We start from the raw sequence: 6,275 nt of genomic DNA on the forward strand, positions 1-6,275 counted from the left end.
TCCCGCATGCCTTGCACAGCTGGCTGCACACTGGACCGCCATAAATAGAAAATAGTGTCCAGGCCCTCCTGGCAGGGCAAGGCAGGCAAAGTCCTGGCTAGGATAGCTGTGGCACACTGCCACCCCTGGCCTTCCAGGCCCTTCCTCAGAGCAGGAGGATTCCAAAGGTGTCCTTTCACAGGCAGGTCTGAGGTATTCTGCCAAGGGGTCAGAATTTAGCTTAAGGTACAGAACCAACTGTACCTAGATATTTCTGTAGCTTGGTGTGTGGGGATGGGGAGTAGGTGGACAAAGGGTCCTGTGTCTGTGTCCTGCTCCTGTCCTTGATGCTGAGGGCTGGTACCTGACTTTCTCTCTGTATTGTATTGTGTCCTTTGTTTCCCAAACAAGCAGAGCTGAGAAGACGGGATCATAACTCATGAGCCAGAGCCTCTGTGGTGGCTACTCCCTTGCTTTAGCTCCACATGGCCCTGGAAGCTAGGTGGCCTCTCCTTTGTTGCTAGCAGAAATGGCTTCATCTTCCTGAGCAAGTTCATTCTGTTCTCTCTTGTCCCCTAGAAGAGCAGTGTGCTTGCTGCCAGTCATGCGTGACCATGTGACTTCATCTCTTAACTTCTCTGGCCTCAGTCTCTGCCATCAAATAAAACGGCCCAGGCATTCGTCACACTGCTCAGCCAGGACCTGGGTAGACAGGAAGGTGGTCCATTAGACTCTGATTTAGTCACATTTGTTGCGACTCAACCATTGTCTTCCTACTTGTGCCTCAAGGTGGAGACTCGGGGCAGGCCTGCCCTATACGCAGCTCACTGGGCATAAGACTTACCTTGGAGGCCACGTTCCCTGATATCAAAGGCTGGAGGGGTCATCTGTGGAAGGGTTAGAGTGTCTGAGTTTAACTAAAAGGCGTCTTAGGTCCAGGTATCACAGGTGAGGAAGCTTAGATAGGAAAAGTTGGATCCTTGCAGCTGGCAAGATGCTGGAGATGATGTATTTGGCAGCCCTGGTGGTGAACATACCCCATGGCAAGAGACTAGGCCCCAGGAGGGCCATTTTGGAAGACTAATGAGTTGGCACTCCTGCTGATCTATCTAGGACTGTGGGTCTTTCCAGCCACATGCATTTACTCCCTGAAAGAGTCTCTTTGTTTCCCACACCACTCTTGTGGGCCCTACTACCTTGGATGCTGTCTGCCTGCTGAGTTTGATCCAAGCCTGGAACTCCATCTACATTCACTTTCTTCCCTCTCCAGAAATAGATTCCTCTGTATATTTCTGACGAGTGTGTTAGCTCATGGTGCTAGTATCTACTTCCTAGATGCATGATACAGAGTGTGCCCAGGCGAACCTGCTTCGTGAGGAGCACATACAACCTCCCTTGCCCTGTCTATCATCTTGGCAGCTAGATCTCAGTGGGGTATGTAGTCAGGAGAAATGGCACTCTGTGTTCATTCGAAAGGAAACACCTCTTATGGAGCTCACAGGAAGAATGTACTTTGTACAACTTAAGTTACTTGCTTATGGAATAAAAGAGCAGTGAGAAAATTTGCCCCTGAATTCAGACTTGTGAAATGTAATTACCCAGGCATTCGATCTCCAATAACTCATGATCATTGCATGCTAATTCATACCTTTTCTGAAATCTTACCCTCGGAGCAAGAGTCATTGTGGAGTGTGGCAAATCGGTCTTAGTTTGGTTTCTGTTCCTGTGGTAAAGCACCGTGAGCACAGAAGCTGGAGGAGGAGAGGGGCTGTGCTGCCTCCTCCACAGAACAACAAGCAGGGACAAAAGCAGGATCTTCTGCAGAAGCCTGGAGGAGTGATCCCTGCTGGCTTGTTCCCGTGGTGTGCTCCGCCTGCTTTCTCATGCATCCCAGGGCCACCTGCTCAGGGCTAGCACCGCCCATGATAATCTTGGCCTTCCCACGTCAGTCATTAAAAAAAAAAAAAAAAAAAAAAAAAAAAAAGGTCCACAGGTCAATCTGGTGGGCGCATTTTCCCAGTTGAGGTCCTTCTTCTTCCAAAATGACTCTACTTTGCATCAAGCTGACAGAAAACTAGCCAGCCCACATGTCCTCCTAGGACTTTTAATATGTATACAAAATACAAACATTAATTATGGATTGCAAGTAGAATGCTTGCTGTAAATAGCCTCACTTATGTATTTTATTCTATACTATGCTTATTTTTTGTGGCTTTTTCCCCCTGGCTTTAGTAATGATGCACGCTTGTTGTAAAATAGCCGAATTACTTTGAAAGGAAACAAAATGCCAGTAGTTACACCTCCCCCAAACAGTCATTGTAACCAGAAGGTGTGAGCTGAGTTAGAACTTTCCCAGGCATAAAACATGCACTATTTTACAGGAACGATGTATACTAAGCGATGTAAACAAACTGCCTTTCTCATCAAGGGTCCGTCAAACATTTTAGCACTTAAAGGACTTCTTGCCTTTCCCCCTAATGTGGCCGGGCCTGCAGGTCTGTGTGGAGCCGCAGTTGCTGGTGTCTGTTCCTCAGGATGGAGTCCTGAAAGTTGTCAAGAACAAAGCCTACTTTTAAAAGATACCGAGTGAGATTTAGAAGGCAGTGAAAGGGAATGGCTGACATCCATGCTCAAAAACGACTGGTGACCCAGGGCAAAAATAAGCACAACACGCTCAAATACAGGATGATAGTCTGTGTGACTAAAAGCCATCATCTGCCAGATTGCATATGCCCCTGTAGCAGGGGACATGATGGTCTGAGCAGCAGATGCACGTGAACTGCTGAGATACGGCGTGAAGGGTGGCCTGACCCATTATGCTGCAGCCTGTTGTACTGGCCTGCTGCTGGCCCACAGGCTTCTCAATGGGTTTGGCATTGACAAGATCTACGAAGGCCAGATGGGGGTGGTTGGAGATGAATGCAATGTGGAAAGCATTGATGGTCAGCCTGGTGCCTTCACTTGCTATTTGGGTGCAGCTCAAACTACAACTGGCAATAAAGTTTTTGAAGCCCTGAAGGGAGCTGTGGGTGGAGGCTTGTCTAGTCTTCACAGTACTGAACGATGCCCTGGTCATGCCTCTGAAAGCCAGGAGTCATCGGAAGCACGTCATGGGTCAGAATGTTGCAGATTACATTAGTACTGGCGGTACCTAATGGAGGGAGATGAAGATGCCTATAAAAACAGTTCTCTCAGAACATAAAGAACAACATAACCTTAGATGTGGAGGAAATGCACAAGAAAGCTCATGCTCCTATCTGAGAGAATCCAGTCTATGAGAAGCCCAAAAGCAGGTGGAACTGTCCCAAAATGTCCCTTGCCCAGAAGAAAGATCATGTTGCTAAAAAAATAAAAATAAAAATAAAAATAAAAAAAAGCTTCCTCATAGCTTAGGAACAGGCTGCAGAGAGCTAAAGCAATTTTCTATGAAGACAATAAACTTATTGCCCCCCCCCAAAAAAAAAGAATTCTTACGGTGACATTACATTTTGCTTTTATGTGTATGGTTTACTTGCTTCCACTTTTAAAAACACTTTCAAACAATATAACACAATATCGTTTTCATATATCTTTGCTCCATTTGTGCACAGCATCAATTTCTAGGAGTGGAATGGTTAAACAGAAAACAGTGAACATTTAATACTTGGAAGGTTACTGTTAAATAGATCTTCCAAGGAGAGCATGTCTGCTCAAACTGTTGTCGGAAGACAGACCTGATTAGTTTTACTGATTAATAAATTAGTAAATTAGTAAAATTTATTAAAACCGATCCTCAACATGGGAATGTTCAATTGGTCTTTTTCAGTGGTTCAATTACCTCTGAGATTAACTCACAAAGTGAGGCCAGCTTGGAACCAAAATCAGCTGTTCCTAGCATGCTGTAAGGAAGATGCCATGCGAATCCAGGCTCTCCTAGCTATCACAAGATCTGCTCTCTTCATAATGAGAAGGTACCCCCTTCCAGGCACCTTCTCAGCATCTTCCCAGCCTTGAAGACTGGGAACTCCTGCTCCAGCAAAGATGGTTCCAATCCTCTGTGGCCCCTGGCGGTCACGTGGTTCCAGGTCAGCGGGAGTGCATGTTTGGGAAGCCAGCTCAGAATGCTGTGTTCTGGTTTGCCTGGAAACATCCCTTCTGCCCTTTGGCTGGAAACCTGAAGTGAAGTTCAATCCGGAACGGTGCTTCAAGAGGAATCTTGTGTGGTGTGTGGCTGCTGTTGCTCCGCATCAGGAGCTGCTTTTCCCAGAACAGTGTCAAGAGTGTGAAGGAGGGTTTGAAGCATTATCAAGGCTAGGGCCATGCTCTCCATGTGCTGAAGCTTTTGATTGCTTCTAGAGTCAGAGTTACTGGGAAGCCAGGGACTCAAGTATCCAAGTCTCCCCTCAAGGGTCCTTTCTCAGGTTCTAGAATGATGTTGTGTTCATAGTTTGAAGTTGGTTTTCTTTATGAGGGAGATTGAACATTATTTAAGTTTTAGGCTTTCCAAAATCTAAATCAACAGCATTTTTAGACAGATTCCTCCCTCCCCACAATTTGGCTTCTTCAACCACAGACAAAAACAGGGCGGCAAACAGTTATTATGTTTAGTGTTAGGTCACTTGGTTGGAGCTCTGGAATTCTAGAGTTCTGAAGGGCTGCTATTCTTCAGTTAGTGGAGATTGATTAGTAATGTCTGCCTCGGTGTAGGCAGAGGTGAGCCCTCCTGGTAGTCAAGTATTTATGTGCTGGGCAGTCATAGATGATGTTCTCATTTGCTTTCTATTGCTGTGATGACCAAAAGCAACGGAAGTGTTATTTGGCTTACAGGTCTGGATCACAGCGGTCATTGAGGGAACTCAGAGCAGGCAGGCCTTAAAGGAGAGCTGCCTACTGACTTGTTCCACGGTTTGCTTAGCCTGCTTTCTTATAGAATCCAAGACTATTTAACCAGGGAGTGAGTGCACCAGGCACAGTGGTCTGGGCCTTCCCATGTCATTCATTAAACAAGAAAATGCCCAACCAGTTTGCTTACAGGCTAATCTGATAGAGACATTTTTCTCAGTTGAGGTTCCCTCTTCCCAGGTGACTCCAGCTGACAAGTTGGCAAAAACTAACTAGCACAATGATGTGTAGAAATATTTGTGCTCTCAGTTTTGTACACACATGTGAGACAGACATGTCTATTGACGCCATTCGACTCTGTCTTGTGGCGCCTATCCCTACTCTGTGCTCACACTCCACTGGAGTTCTGTGCTGGCAAGCTCCAGAAGCTATTGCATAATGAGCTTAAATAAGGTATGAGCTCAAATGCATTCAAGCAATGGTGACTCTGAACTTCGACTTTCCAGAGAACTTACTGGGTTCTTGTTAACAAAGACTTGTTTTCCTGACACATTGACTATTCATTGCCTCACAGGTGGCCTGAGAGGCTGTTTGAAGGCTTTCCATGTACAGGGCAACAGAGCTAAAAATAAAGGAGGCTTCAATGTGGGTTATCATAGAAATAATTAAATTCCACTTCAAATTCAATGTTCAGAACTGCGTTTGGCTTTGTTGTTGTTGTTGTTGCTTATTTGTTGTGTTGTTTTTCTGTGCAGCTCCACCCGGATGCTCCACTGGTTGTTGCTGGTGACTACAGATGAGGTATAGTCCTAGTGGGTTGTATTTGGAGATGCCGGTACCCCCCATGACGGGTACTGGTTAGTATTAAGGAGGCTTTTCCTCCCTGGAATTGTTGGTTTCACTGGACATAGGTTCAGACCCACTATAGACAAGGGAGGATAAAAGGCCCAAAGAGAGTACTTGGTGGTGGCATACCCATCAGAGAGCAACTACCTAATGCCTTCTTTTCTTTTTCCTATTCTTTGTGCCCTGAGACCCTGTCTTTTGGTGGCCACTGTGGGATCCGGGGTAGGGGAGACAGGCCTTCTCGGTTGACTCAAGACTAAGTTTTAGGATGGTGTAAGCCCACTTCCTCTTTAAAAAAATTATTGAAAAATTTTATTTATTTATCTATCTATCTATCTATCTATTTATTTATTTAATGTGCACTGGTGTTTCGCCTGCATGTATGTCTGTAGGTGTCAGATCTTGGAATTACAGACAGTTGTGAGCTGCCATGTGGGTGCTGGGAATTGAATATGGGTCCTCTGGAAGAGAAGTCAGTGATATTAACCATCTCTGAGCCATCTTTCCAGCTCCAAGTCCATGTCTTTATCATCAGTTGTCCTCCTGTCTCCTGACCTGCCCCAAAGGTGGGAAGATGGAGGGAGAGAGAAGCACACAGCATGACAGAGATTAATGGTCTAGCTTCCTGT

At 45.7% G+C, this 6,275-nt stretch overlaps 1 pseudogene; it reads left to right on the top strand.

The window, feature by feature from the left end:
* Nucleotides 1–2,456: 2,456 nt before the first annotated feature.
* Nucleotides 2,457–3,372, top strand: LOC110561121 (large ribosomal subunit protein uL18-like; annotated as a pseudogene).
* Nucleotides 3,373–6,275: the final 2,903 nt, after the last annotated feature.

This window comes from Meriones unguiculatus, chromosome 20 (assembly GCF_030254825.1).
Source record: "Meriones unguiculatus strain TT.TT164.6M chromosome 20, Bangor_MerUng_6.1, whole genome shotgun sequence".
Lineage (NCBI taxonomy): Eukaryota > Metazoa > Chordata > Mammalia > Rodentia > Muridae > Meriones > Meriones unguiculatus.